The 14994-nt window shown below is 41.4% G+C and overlaps 2 pseudogenes; both read right to left on the reverse strand.

Annotated features, from left to right (window-relative positions):
- Window positions 1–2916: 2916 nt before the first annotated feature.
- LOC100343630 (exosome complex component CSL4 pseudogene) lies at window positions 2917–3801 on the reverse strand (annotated as a pseudogene).
- A 1137-nt stretch (window positions 3802–4938) lies between these two features.
- LOC100343374 (mRNA decay activator protein ZFP36L1 pseudogene) lies at window positions 4939–5929 on the reverse strand (annotated as a pseudogene).
- Window positions 5930–14994: the final 9065 nt, after the last annotated feature.

The following is a 14994-nucleotide window of genomic DNA, read 5'->3' on the forward strand; positions in this document are numbered from 1 at the left end:
TAATAAGTAATGGAAATGCAAGTACTACACAAAGTAGCAATCCATTTATATACAGTTACATCTGTGCTTATTAATATTAATTGTCTCCTTTGGATAGAAACTTTTTTAAAAGATTTATTTTATTTATTTATTTATTTGAAAGAATAGAGAGGTGCAGTTCACTCCCCAAATGGCCACAACAGCCAAAGCTGAGCTGATCCAGAGCCAGGAGCTTCTTCCAGTTTTCCCACTTGGGTTTAGGGGCGCAAGGACTTGGACCATCTTCCACTGCCTTCCCAGGCCATAACAGAGAGCTGGATCAGAAGTGGAGCAGCCAGGACTTGAACCAGTGCCCATATGGGATGCCAGCACTGCAGGCCAAGGCTTTAACCCACAGTGCCATAGTGTCAGTCCCTTACAGAAACATTTTAATCTGCACACTAAAGATGTTTAACAAGTTGTTTGATGAGAAACATCTTTCACAGTTTTACAGATGTTGTAAGTGAAGGAAACAAATGCTAAACTGTGTTCCTAGGTTGTCACTTTCTTGTCTGTTTCATCCCAGTGTTTAAAAGCTTTAAGCTTTTGATAATTTTTGAAAAGTTACAGAAATCCCTATTCTATAGCCAAATTGTGAAGAAAAAAAGTGTTTACTTTGTTGAATTACCTAAATTATATTTAAAAATTAACATGAATAGTTTATAAAAAGTGTATGTTTTAGAACAACAACAACAAAAGATTGATTTATTTGAAAAGCAGAACGACAAACAGCTTCCATCGACTGATTCACTTCCCAAAAAGCTGCAGCACCCAGGTCTGGGCCAGGAGGAAGCCATGAGCCTGGAATCTCATGCTGACCTCCCACACAGATGGCAGGGGCCCAAGTACTTGGGCCATCATCTCTGAAATGGTAAGATTAGATATTACATATTAGATACTCTCAGATCCATTAGCAAGAAGAAGAATAAACTTGAACTGGTGTTCTGGTATGGAATGCAGGCATTGCAAGCAGAGGTCTAACCCTCTGTGCCAGAATAGGCACCCCTACTCCAGAAGCATGATCTTAACTGCTGCACTGAACACCTGCCCCATTTCTACAGCCTCTCTGCAGTATTCTAGGTATATATGATAGAAAGATTAAAGCAAACTAACATATCTATCACCTTATAAAGTTCATCATATTTTTGTGTTGGGAATGCTAAAAATATGTTTTTTTAGAAATTTTGAAATATGTGATACATTACTTTTAACTGTGGTCACCATGCAGATCATTAGAATTTATTTCTTCAGACTAACTAACTTTGTAGTCATTGATGAATGTCTTGCCTTTCCTTTTAGACAGTATAAAGATGGGTTTCTTTTTTTTTTTTTTGAAAAAAAGAAAAACGGGGTTTGTTGATTTTCTTTAACCTGCAAATAGTTGTCACAAAAAGGTTTTTTTTCTTTTAAATAAATTCACACAAAGAAAGAGAAATAGAAAGCAATGGTGGTGGCCAGCCAAAGGAGTAATTACATTCATCTTTGTATGTGTGCACACCAGTTCTGTTTACATCAACATCGGAAAACTCCACCCCTAGAATCCAGAACCTTAGCTCTGCCAGAGGAATGTTGGGATGGGCGTGTAGAAGTTAAAGGGTTTCTCTCGCTTAGCTCCCTTTCAGAAGGTACCCTGACAAGCTGGTTCCCTTCTGCACTGTCACAGAACTTCTGCATACATTCTCAGTCCTAGTCGTGAGAGGCTGAAAGAAACTGAATTTGCAGTCCAACACAAAGGGGGGAATTTCTAAAATACTCAGCAGACTCATAGAATGGCAGATGTCCTAAATAGCACTCTGGCCTCAGAATCAGCCCTAAAGGCATTCGGATCTGGCTGAAAAGCCCATGAGAGTATTTCAGGCATGGAAAGCCAAGACACTCTGGCAAAAGATCTCTGTGAGTGAGATCCCAGTGGAAAGAACAGGTCTTCAAAGAAGGAGGTACCTTTCTCTGAAGGGAGGAGAGAACCTCCACTTTGACTATGACCTTGTCTAAACAAGATAAGAATCGGAGAACTCAGAGGGCTTCCATAGCCTTGGAAACTCATGACTGGAGCATAGGGAGATTACTGATGCCATAGACAGGAGTGTCAATTGGTAAAGTCAACAACAGGAGTCACTGTGCACTTACCCCTCATGTAGGATCACTGTCCTTAATGTGCTGTACATTGAGATTTAATGCTATAACGAGTACTCAAACAATATAGTTCACTTTGTGTTTCTATGGGGGTGCAAACTGTTGAAATCTCTACTTAATGTATACTAAACTGATCCTCTGTAAAAAAAAAAAAGAAAGAAATTATCAACTCTCAACTTGACTCTCACTGGGATTAAACATGACAATAGGTCTGATCTGATTTCATCATCATTTAAAAAAATCATCTATTATTTTTCACTTTATGTTTCTGTGTGGGAGCAAACTGCTGAAATCCTTACTTAATGTATACTAAGCTGATCTTCTGTATATTAAGATAATCGAAAATGAATCTTGATGTGAATGGAAGGAGAGAGGGAGTGGGAAAGGGGAGGGTTGTGGGTGGGAGGGACGGTATGGGGGGGAAGCCATTGTAATCCATAAATCGTACTTTGGAAATTTATATTCATTAAATAAAAGTTAAAAAAAATAATCCAACAGGTTTTTTTTTGCATTTTTGAATTGATTTTTCATTTATTTAAAATAAAATAACCAAAAAAGTGTAAAGTTACAAAAAATGTTGTTTAAGAATAATATATTAAAACTGTGGACATAAAAAAGGGATGACACGTCACAAAATTTTAAGATTAATATGAAGATCATAATTTAACATAAAAATATATTCTATGGATTTGTCATCCTGATAAATATGAACAAAATTAACAAAAAAGGCATAGTCTGGCAACAAATACGTTTTTTGTTTTTTTCTTGATCACAGCAAAATATACACATTTATAACAGATACACTGTCGGGAGGAACAGGCTATTTCCCACAGGCCACAGCTCACAGTTTACTGAGCCTCCGGAGGAGGAATGTCATCACTCGGGGAAGGAAATCCACTCACAGGAAGGCTTCATCTGCACAATGAGTTTCCTGGTCGAGTCTTCTCGGGCAGCTGCGGGCTGACCCTGGTCTTTGACGATAGACAATGCATCCGGGTGCTGTTTTCATACCTATGCTCTCAGAAACAGCTGAGCCCTCGGGGGGTTGAACATGGCCTCCTAGGTCTGCAAGAATTCAGGCTGCACGCAGGCCACTTTCCGGAACTCCTTAGTGTGGGTCTTAGGGCACTGCATCTCACACCAGCTGATGGGAACCAGCTGGACAGTTGACTCACTATGGGCCACCACCACTCCCAGCTCATTTTCACCTGTGGTCAGCAGGTAGTTGGACTGGGTGTCACCTAGAGAGATCACTTTGGCCAAGACAATGTCCCCTGGACAGAAACTCTTGTATATTTCAACCTTGTCTTTTTCAGTGGCTGGAACATCTTCCTTCCGGATAGTTCCTCGAAAAAAGTTCTTAAGAGGTGTGGATCCCACGTAGAGGATGTGGACTTTGGCAAAACATGAATTGATGCTGGAGACCTTACATGTTACAATAGAGCCCACATCTGGAAGTAATTGGGATTCCGCTTCTCTCATCACAGACACTACCGGGAGCGCGCCGTTCTCGCTGGTCTTCGTTAGACAGCCGGCGAGGGAAGAAAAGATGTATCCGTGCTGTGTATAGGTGCCGCTGCCTGGGCTGCCTTCCTCCAAGTTACGCAGACGTTCGCCGGGGATGCAGTACCTTACGGGTGGCGCCATGACTACAACAAATACATTTTGATAAGTTAAATAAGCTTTTTTATATTGATGTTCAGCGACAAGCAAAATTCTTCAATTTCTAAAAGTTACATGAAGTTTAAATCCCAGGGGAAAAAAGCACGGTGTGGATGCTCTAAGGAGAGATCTACGGTATTCTAGAGCAAAACATCATTAATGCTACTTCTACAGGAAATCGCCTTACACAGATACTGTATGTGGAATGAATATCATTAACTGCTCACCCCTTACATGTTTTTTTTTTCTTTTTTTAGCTTTTCTCTCATTTTTTTTTGGTTACTTTTTTCCGTAAAAGATGTCACATATGAACTGGGGAACTTTAGCACCAAAATCAGGTCTCTCATAGTCCACCTAACGTCCCCTTCCTCCCCACTTAAAAAAAAAAAAAGAAAAAAGTTAAATCACAAAGTCCCACGGATGTCAAAATCTTCGTGTCTGCTTTTCCCAGCCTTCCTTCCTGCAGCATTAGCAAACCTGGGCAAGATTAGTCAACAGGGGCTCGGGATGGAAGGAAAAAGACTTTCAGGCATCAAAACCCAAGTTTGCCAAGAACAACTCTCCTGAGGCGGGGAGAGGGGTCCCGGGCAGGGAGGAAGAAATGTGTAGGAAGCTGAGGCAAGCGCAGGCACAGCTCTGTCGCCAGAGTGGGGAGCTGCTAGTTCTGGGTCACCTCCCCCTCCCCCGGGCAGAGGCTCCGGGAGGCCCAAGGGCGCCCCCTGGCGCTGAAGAAGCAATATAGTCGCAATGACAAAGTTCGGTTACAAGGCACTAAGTTGCTTCTATACACTGATACTGCTTTTTCTTTTGTGATTTAGCACTTAAGGCTTAAGTTGGAAACAGGCGTCCACTGACGAATATGTGACTTGTCTGTTATGCGCATTGAGTGGGCTGTGAAAACCTAGGGAGGGGGAGTTTCAAGCCAGAAGGAGCTACCGACAAATGGACTTGTCCTCATTTTAGGCGCGGACACCGGGGGGCGGGGGACACGGGGAGAGGCACTCCAAGGTTCCGGGTGTGTAGGGGCAGGGGTTGAGTTTAACCTTGCTGGGGGCCTCGGGCGGGTAGGGGGTCTGGGGGTGTGGGGTGGGGCGGAGCAGGCAGGGAGTCCCTCCCTACCTTGGCTTAGTCATCTGAGATGTAAAGTCTGCTGAAGATGGGCAGACATCTTGAGTTGTCCAAGGTAGGGGAATCGGAGCCACTGTGGCTGCTGCTGGAACTGCTCAGGTAGCCCTCGTGGTCTGAGAGCGAATCCTGAGGGCTGGGGGCTACTCGGACATGGGCCGGAAGAGGAAGGCGGTCGGGGAGCCGCCGCCCGGCAGCCCCATGCTAGGGGCAAAGAGGTTCGCCAGCTCCTGGCTGGCGAAGGCGAAGGGGTTATTGTGCCGTCCAGCAGGGTAGGTGAGCCCAGGAGGTCATCGGCGCTCAGGATGGGGGGTGGGGTGATGGACGTGGGGCTGTCCAGCAGCCCAGAGGCGGCGGCGCCGGGAAACCCAGCAAAGCTAAAGCTATGCTGGAGGCGGGGGCGGTCGGCGGAGAGGTCCCGGGCCCGGCCAGGGCGCGGCGCTCCCCAGCGCTGTGGGTGAAGTGGCAGCGGGCCCGTAGGGGCAGAAGCCGATGGTGTGGAAGGTGCGGCACAGCTCCGTCTTGTACTTGGGGCGGCGGGTCAGGCTGCGCAGCTCGTGGATGCCTGCTGGCACTTGACCCCGTACTTACAGGCGCCGTTCTCCTCGAAGGGGCGGCACAGCTCCGTCTTGTAGCGGCTCGAGTTGACCGGGCCGCTCCCGGGCTGCTTCTGCGCCGGCAGCAGTCGCTCGCCCCCTTCGGAGAAGGAGCGGTCTTGGAAGCTGCTGTCCCGGGAGCTCAGGGCCGCGGCCGGCTCGCCCTTGAGGCTGCTAAGGAGTTGGTTCTGGTGGAATTTGGAGCTGGGTAGGATGACCGAGTGCCTCCGGGGGAAGCCCCCGCCGGCAGGGGTGCCCACTGCCTTTTTGTCCAGCAGGCAACCCGCGGTGCTGGGAGCACTGTAGTTGATCATCCTGTTACCCTTGCATAAAATTTCGCTCAGGTCGAAGATGGTGGCAGACACAAGGGTGGTGGTCATCCTGAGAGCTCGCACGGGGGACAGAGGCGAGGGTCTGGTGCGGGGAAGGCGCAGCCGCAGGCTCTGAGGTCTGGACTCCCACGGGCCTGCTCCCAGCGCCCCTCGCCTGTCTCACTCTCCCTAAATGTGGATTTCTTGCCAACAATGTAGTTTGTCTTGCTTTTTATCTACTGTGACAATTTCTGTATTTTAATTCTTGTATTTAGAACATTGATGTGTAAAGTGATTATTGATATAGTTATATTAATAACTACCATATTTATTTTTCTATTTCTTGTCATTGTTCTTTATTACTATTTTGTCTAATATACTTGTCTGTATTTTATGGTCTCATTTGAGCATTTTAAACTTTCATTTTTTCTTCCTTTTTTTTTTTTTTTTTTTTTTTTTTTTTGGACAGGCAGAGTTAAAGAGAGAGAGAGACAGAGAGAAAGGTCTTCCTTCCTTTGGTTCACCCCCCCAAATGGCCACCACGGCTGGCGTGCTGCGCAGATCTGAAGCCAGGAGCCAGGTGCTTCTTCCTGGTCTCCCATGCGGGTGCAGGGCCCAAGCACTTGGACCGTCTTCCACTGCCATCCTGGGCAACAGCAGAGAGCTGGACTGGAAGAGGAGCAACCAGGACAGAATCCGGCACCCCAACCAGGGCTAGAACCCCGAGTGCCGGCGCCGTAGGCAGAGGATTAGCCTAGTGAGCCATGGCGCCGGCATTTTTTCTTCCTCTTTAGCATATTATACTTTTTAATTTCTTTAATATAGGTGCTGTAGAGTTTGCAGTAAGCATTTACATGTAATTTAAATCCATTTTGTGAATAACACTATGCCACTTGACACATAGTGGAGGCTACTTCATGATTTCAATATATTCCTAATTCCATCCTCCAATTCCTTCTATCATTCTCTCATCTATACGTGTGTGTATAGACATGCATAATGAATAAAATTAGCCCATTTCAGAGTAAGTATAAAGTTTTTTCTTATTCTTTCTCTAGCGTTCCTTTTCTCTTTATGTCCATTTGAATTTCTGACTGCTTTCCTTCTCTAGGAAGAATCTCCTTTAATAGTTCTCACAAGCCAGATCTCCTAGAAACAAATTCCCTTACTTTTTGTTTGAGAAAGTTTCTGTTTCTCCTTCATTATTGAAGGATACTTTCACAGGGTGTAGAATTCTAGTTTGGTTGTTTTCCTTCAACACTTGAAATATTTCACTTCACTCTTGAAGAGAGGTTAGATGTAACTTTTATTCCATATGGTTTGTTACTTAAGGTTTCTCTTTCCTCTGTAGTTTTCCAAGGTTTTTTCCTGGGTATTTGGTTTTTTGTGGGGCTTGAATACGATATGTGGCCAAGGTGTATTTTGTTTACATTCATCCCACTCAGTATTCCTAGATGTGTGGTTTGGTGTCTGATGTGGATTTGGACAAGTTCTCTGTCATTGTTTTTTCAAACATTTCTTCTTTCCAACTTTTTTCCTTCTGATATTCTTATTACATGTAAGTCACACTTTTTGTAGTCCCCTCAGTTCTTGGATAGTCTTGTTTTGTTTGTTGAGGTTTTTTTTCCTTATTTTTGGGAAGTTTCTACTGAAATATCCTAAAGCTTGCAGATTCATTCTTCAGCCATGTCCATTCTGCTAAAGAGCACATCAAAGGTGTTATTCCTTTGCATTGCTTTGTTTTGATCTCTATCATTTCTTTTTAATGCTTTCTTATAATTTCTCTGTTTTTGTAATTATCTATCTGTTCTTGAGTGTTGTGTATTTTTTTCTATTGAAGTCCTTGTCACAGTCTTTTTTTTTTATAAGTTCTGTTCTTACAATTCCAACATTCCTCCTATATATGACTCTGGTTCTGATGCTTTTTAGTCTCCTTAAATTGTGACTTTTGCCCTTTAGTAAGCCTTGTAATTATCTTTGAAAGGTAAGCATGTTGTACTGGGTAAAAGGAATTATGGTAAATAGGCCTGTAGTAGTAGTAGTAAGGTCTAAGGGTAGGAGAACCAGTCTATAGTTGAATGATTAGCATTCAGTCTCTTGAAGAGCTGATACCCCTGGATTGAATTTCACCAGTGCCTCTCAGTACCCCCCCCCCACACCTTTATGTCAGACAGAATGACTAGAGGCGCTGCAGTTATGCATTTCCTTTCCATATGTGGATAGCTAGAAGGTGTTGGAATTAGGCATTTCCCTATCCCCAGGTAGGTCAAGCTCTAATACAGTTCTAACAGGCTAGGCTTTGATGAAATAAGTTCTCCTGAGGGTAGAGCATGTTAAGAATAGAATGCTCTGCAGTATTTCAGAATTGTTGGTTTCCCCATCTTCTAGCCATCGGCATTGATATTCACTGCCTGTTTTTCTGCCACATTCCCTGGGAAGATCTGGTAGAGCTCCTAGAGGTAAAACTCACAAAGGTTTGTGGACCACCACATGGTTGGGTGGCCCAGGAATTTTTGCTCACAGTTGTCCACACTGAGGCTCCAGCAACTAGTCAGTTACAGTTGAGGCTTTGCAATCCTGGCACTGTCAGAATTTTCTGCTCTAGCAAGTTGAGTTTCTCTGTATCTGTCACTGCAATTTTGTGGGGAGTGAATCATGTTGTGATGGTGCCTTTCTGACAAATTTAAGATGAACAACAGATTGGCTGGCCTTTCAAATTATTCAGCTTTTGACTTGTTAGGACAGGGTGGTGACTTTTAAGTTCCTTCATGTGCTGTACCAGAAATTGGAACTTAGGTTTTTTGAAAGCATGAATCACAGCTTACTCAGCTCTTTACATCCCCTTTTGGAATTTGCATCATGCCTCTCAAATAGTTGGTTCTCAATGTGTGCTTTACCTAAACTTCTCTGTCATCATTTCAAATGTTGAAAATCCCTGATGGTTTGTTTGTTCTCTTTTTTGTTGTTGTTGTTTATCTGTTTTAAAGTGTGATACCTACACTGTTAACAGGTTTTGACCTAGAATCTACAGTTCAAATATGTAAGTAGCATTTGTCCCAGCTTTAATCAAGGTAACTATCCCTTATCTCATATTTATAACCCAAAGCCCACCTTCTTTCAGGTATATGGTAAGCAGAGGCAGCGTTTCATGTGCACTTGAGACATTACCTTGGCAGAACTTCAAATTTTCTGTTCTCTAAATTTAAGTGCTGCTTGCTCTACTTCTTATATTGACATATTAAGAACTTGAACTCTGGAACTACTTCTTTTTTGATGCTAGTGTATTTACCTTGGCCCCAGAAGGATTTATCAGAAAATCCATTGTTCTTTTTATTGCCTAATATCTTAATCTTCCCCCCCAATGTAATTGTCCATGTCTCCTTACAGCATTCAGTGGTTTCAATCAGCTTTGCTCAGGGAATGCAAATGGTTGATGGGAATGTCAGCATAGAGAAAGAAAGATGTTAAATTGATGTTATGACCAACTCCTTTATTCAATTTAAACCCTAATTTCTCCACTCTCTAGCTTGGTTTATTGACTTGACATCTTCCCCGTGGTTCCAGCATCCCATATGGGCACTGGTTCCTGTCCCTGCTGCTCCTATTCCAATCCAGCTCCCTGCTATGGCCTGGGAAAGCAGTGGAAGATGTCCCAAAGTCTTGGGCTCATGCACCCATGTGGTTGACTGGAAGAAGCTCCTAGCTCCTGGCTTCAGATCAGCCCATCTCTGGCTGTTGTGGCCATTTGCAGACTGAACCAGCAGATGGAAGATCTTTTTCTCTCTCTCTCCCTTTCTCTCTCTCTCTTTGTCTGTAACTCTGCCTCTCAAATAAATAAATAAATCTTTAAAATAAAAGAGAGATCTTCTATCTGCTGCTTGACTTCTTGACTCCCCAAGTGGTGACAGGAGCCAGGAGCTTTTTCCAAGTTTCCCACATGAGTGTAGGAGCCAAAGTACTTGGGCCACCTTTTGCCACTTTTCCAGGCACATTAACAGGGAGTTTAATTGCAAGTGGAGCAGCCTGGGCTCAAACCGGCACTGATGTAGGATGCCAGAGCAGCAGGTGGAGGTTTAACCTACTGCATCACAGGACTGACCCCAAGATGTTCAATTTAGCATGGGAGGTAGAGTGTTTTGTGATAGGGCGAAGTGCAGCCGAAGGATCTAGGGGGTCTTGCACCTATAGTTTTGGATCTCTGTGGTGTTTTCCTGCTGAAGTATTACTCTTCTTCATTCTTCATGATACTCGAGTGGGTCAAACACTCCCACATGCCCAGCACTACACTTGATCTTATCCAAAAGGTGGAGAAGTGATGTGCCCGTACACCTCTTCACACACTCTTCCCAAATATAAAAGTGTTTTTTTGTGGAGAGAGCAATAGAAATCTATGATAAACAAATATATTTCCCTAAATTGATAGAAACTGAACATTCTCATGCCCACAACTGTCCTGCTACCAAGTCACACTGAGAAGTGAATGTCGTATGAGGAATGGGTTCACACTATGCTGTTTACAGAAAATAAGGCAACTCCCTGGCTCTCTTGGCATCACCTTGAAATCATGCTTTTCTATAGCTTATGCCATTTCACATTCGAAGTAAAGAGCATAACCTACAATAATATCTGGGAATTAAAAGAGAAGTTATATTCTATTTTTTTGAGAAATTTAAAAAAACTTTGTTTTTGTTCAAGTAACTCTTCCAGCAGTGGAGGTGGGGTAATTCTTCTGATTGCTGTTTAAAATCTGCTGGAAATGATTAAGAAAAACTTTCAGTTGTATAATTTTGTAATGTATATAATATTACAAAAGTGTTCTACCTTATTTTGACTCTTACTTAAATGATTTTATTTGGGACCAAAACCATTTCAGTAAATTTTTATTTCTGTTTTATAAGCACTTCATTGGATGACTATCTTCATAAATTTTAAATAACATCTGCTTCCTACTGTTCTAGCAATTAGTGGTCTAGCTGTCTAATTTGAATGCAGTTTGATTTTTCTTGAATAAATACTTTAGTGGAGCCATTCTTTACTATGTTAGTAATTTTCTTATGCCCTAAGTAAATAGCCACTCCTTCCCTTGCAAGATCAAAAGATTTGGTGGTCTTGATAATATAGTCCTATTACAACTTAAATTCAAGAGTAATTTTGGCATCCAGATTGCCATTTTTGTTAACAGTACTGCACAAGTCTTGCATAAGGACATGGCTTGGCAACCTCACATTTTAGTTACCTGCCAAAAATGAAAATCCTAAATACCATGTTGATATTCTTAGTAAATGTGTTTGAGTCCTATGCTGCAGCCTTACTTGAGGTATTTGGTGTTCCCAGAATAAAGACTGCTTATGTCTTCACTTCTTTCACATGCTGTTCCCCAAGCCTAGGTGACACAATTTAGCTCTCAGTACCACTCTTTGTTTACTTTTATACCTGGATAACTTCTGGTTTTTCAAATTTTAGCTCTCTGTCAGATCCTTTGGGATCTTTTGTCAATTCTGACTTCTTCAAATCTGGATTGAATACTTAGCTGCATTAATTCTTACACATAACTATCTCTGTAGACATACAGTTTTTATACATCATTGTCCTAAATTGTGACCCTGTTGATATATGCCATTTATCTCCATATTTCCAGGAAATAGTACATGATCAATTCATGTTTAAGGACCTTCTATGAGTGTTGCTTGTAGATACTCATTTGAGTATTCATTTTGGTTTATTTATTTATTTATTTATTTTGACAGGCAGAGTGGACAGTAAGAGAGAGAGAGAGAGAGAGAGAGAGAAAGGTCTTCCTTTTACCGTTGGTTCACCCTCCAATGGCCGCTACCACCAGTGCGCTGCCGCTGGCACACTGTGCTGATCCGAAGCCAGGAGCCAGGTGCCTCTCCTGATCTCCCATGCGGGTGCAGGGCCCAAGGACCTGGGCCATCCTCTACTGTACTCCCAGGCCACAGCAGAGAGCTAGACTGGAAGAGGAGCAACCGGGACAGAACTGGCACCCCGACCGGGACTAGAACCTGGTGTGCCAGTGCCGCAGGCAGAGGATTAGCCTATTGAGCCACGGTGCCGGCCTCATTTTGGTTTATTTTTTGTACCTGGATGATATATTCTGATATTATTTTTATATTAAATTACTCACAAATCCTAAGGAAGGAACTTTTAATTTCATAATATTTTCAGATCTTGGGGCCAGTGCCGTATCTCACTTGGTTAATCCTCCACTTGCGGCACTGGCATCCCATATGGGTGCTGGGTTTCAGTGCTTGGACCCCTGCACCTGCATGGGAAACCAGGAGGAAGCACCTGGCTCCTGGCTTCAGATTGGCATAGCTCTGGCCATAGTGGCCATTTGGGGAGCGAACCAACGGAAGGAAGACCTTTCCTCTCTGTCTCTCTCTCCCACTGACTCTATCTGTCGAAAAAAATTTTAAAAGTTTTTCAGATTTTATTGTGAAACTGTTGTTATTTAGTGACAGACATTGGCAATTATTGGTCATTTATTAAATGTTAGACTTGCAGCTAGGTACTTAGTGTATTTCTTCATTTAATGCTTCTGATCTTTTCAGATTGGTTTTATCTTTATTATATTTTTGAACTAGACACTAAAACATAGTAAGTAATTGACTCCATTTCTTATTTGTTTATTGCTAGAGCCAGGTTTTGGATTCTGGGTCTATCTATTATTTAGAACACACTTTTTTGTACTATGTATGTTGTCTTTCTATAGATGTATATGGAAATGCTTATGAAAATGTTTAGTGTTGATCCAGTGCTTATGAAGGGTTACTGTAAGGACATTTTCTTTTATGAAAATAGTACCAAAAGAGTGATTCAGAGAATGTTTGGCTCAATGACCTAGTCTTTATTGCCAATTTGTCATAAATTACTAGTTGATTTTAAAAGTGTTTTATATTAAATGCAAATATGAAATAACAGGATTAGCATTTTCAAAAATGCATTGGTATAAAAACAAAGCCTCCTTGGTTACATTGAGAATTAAAACAAAATTAATAACAATCCATGGACTAGAAACAAAATTATGTTTGAGATCACATACACCAAAATCAATGCATGCTAAGCCATGAAGACAGACTTTGTGTTCAAAACAAAACAAAAAAAACCCTCTTGTGTTATTAGAATGTTAGTTTTGAATTCCTTTAAAATGTGATACCATGCTTCTGTACAATGTCCAAGATACAGGGTCTGGTTTGCACATTTGTGACAAGTCTTTTCCCAGACCTGCAAAACAATTAGTTTCTGTTATCAGGGGGTTAAAGAAGCAGTTTTCTTCCTGTGCTTTTGAGACTTTTTTTTCCCTAAAAGATCAGGGAAATACATCAGAAGAGATTATTCACATTTGCCCCAGTGCTACTCAAGCTGTTTGCTTTTTCTCTCTCAATTATAGAAGCTTTGTCTATTCTCCTCTTATCAAAGAAATTGAAGAACTGCACCTGTGTGCTGCCACCGCTGCTGCTGTGCTTTGATGCCCCCCACCCCGTATTCATCAAGTTTTAACTTGAGTTCAAAGCTCAGCTGAATTTGGTGGTCCTTCTTAAATCTTTGTGGACATTTGCCAATTTTATAAAACTGCTACAGAATTCAATAAACTTTTGCATTCTTGGCAAGGTTTCACCTCTGAGAAATCTGGGATAAGAATAGAACAGCATGGAAAAAGAGAAAAACTTTTGTGGAAATGTGATGCTTGCTTAGTTTGCTCTGCTCAGCATTGGTAAGATTTTGTCAAGTTACATTAAACATAAAATTCTCTTTGGGACTACTTTTATTTTTCTGAGGATAAGTTTTCTTAATAAGGAAATAATTACCTATTAATTTTACTTAGAATTTAATATAGACTGAGTAGATATATTCCAAAGATAAAAAAATGAAATCTACTTTTTATAGATACCATAGCAAGAATAGAGATAATTATTTTGTCTAATATTTTATAAAATCATAAATTCTAAGAAGAAAACAAGTGGAATTTTAAACCAAAGGCAATTTTGGCATAATGAAGTTTTTTAATCCATAATCAATCATATTTATGACAAACTGGCAAGCTTTAGCTTAGAAAGGGCATACTTGTACCTTGATATACCTCAAAAAAAATAGACTGTGGCCATCATTTTTAATCATGTCAAGAGCCTCAGGTGCTCTCTGAGGTCATACGTAAGAGTGTTGTTAAATTAACAACAGGAGTCACTGTACACTAACTCCCCATGCAAGATTTCTGTCCTCAATGAGTTGTATTATGAAAGTTAAAACTAGTTATGAGAGTGTAAAACTAGTTCTCAGTTTGTGTGTGTGTGCAAATTGTTGAGCTCTTTACTTAGTATAGAGTTGGTCTTCTGTGTACAAAGTTAATTGAAAATGAATCTTAATGGCGAATGGGACTGGGAAGGGGAGAGAGGGGAGGAGGAGGGGTGGGAGTGTGGGTTGGAGGGTAGTATGGTGGGAAGAATAACTATATTCCTAAAGTTGTACTTATGAAATTTGTATTCCTTAAAAAATATATTTAAAAAATACTGAAAATTTTCTATAAAAGCAGAGTTTATTACCCAAGTTTATTGATAAGAAAATACAAATTCACCAAGGTCACTGAATTTGTATTACTAAATCAACTCATTCATTTACTATTTAAGTCATTTAATAGACATATTTTCAAAATTTTTATTTAGAGGGAGCATGAGAGAGAGAGAGATAAGCCAATAAATCCCATTTACTGGTTTACTCCCCAAATGCCTGCAATAGGCAGAGCCTGCTCAAAGCCAGGAGTCAATAACTCAATCTAGGTCTTCCAGATGAGTGTCAAGGACCCAAGCGCTTGAGCCACCATCTCCCTCCCAGTTATGCATTGGCAGGAAGCTGGAGTCAGGAGTCAAAGCTGAGAATTGAATTTAGGCATTGCAATACAGGGTGTGGGGACCTTAACCAGTGTCTTAAGCATTTATTAGTCTAAATGCCCACTGTTTAATAAATATTTAGTGCAAATAAAAACAAGAAAACAAAAGGTACTAAGAGAAAAATAGGAAAGCAGAAACTAGAGAAAATATCTAAAAACCTGGAAAAATAGTAATATTAAAGATTAAATATTATATCCTGGGGCCAGTGCTATGGCGCAGTGGGTTAATACCCTGGCCTGAAGT

This window comes from Oryctolagus cuniculus, chromosome 19, assembly GCF_964237555.1.
Source record: "Oryctolagus cuniculus chromosome 19, mOryCun1.1, whole genome shotgun sequence".
In the NCBI taxonomy this organism is placed as follows: domain Eukaryota; kingdom Metazoa; phylum Chordata; class Mammalia; order Lagomorpha; family Leporidae; genus Oryctolagus; species Oryctolagus cuniculus.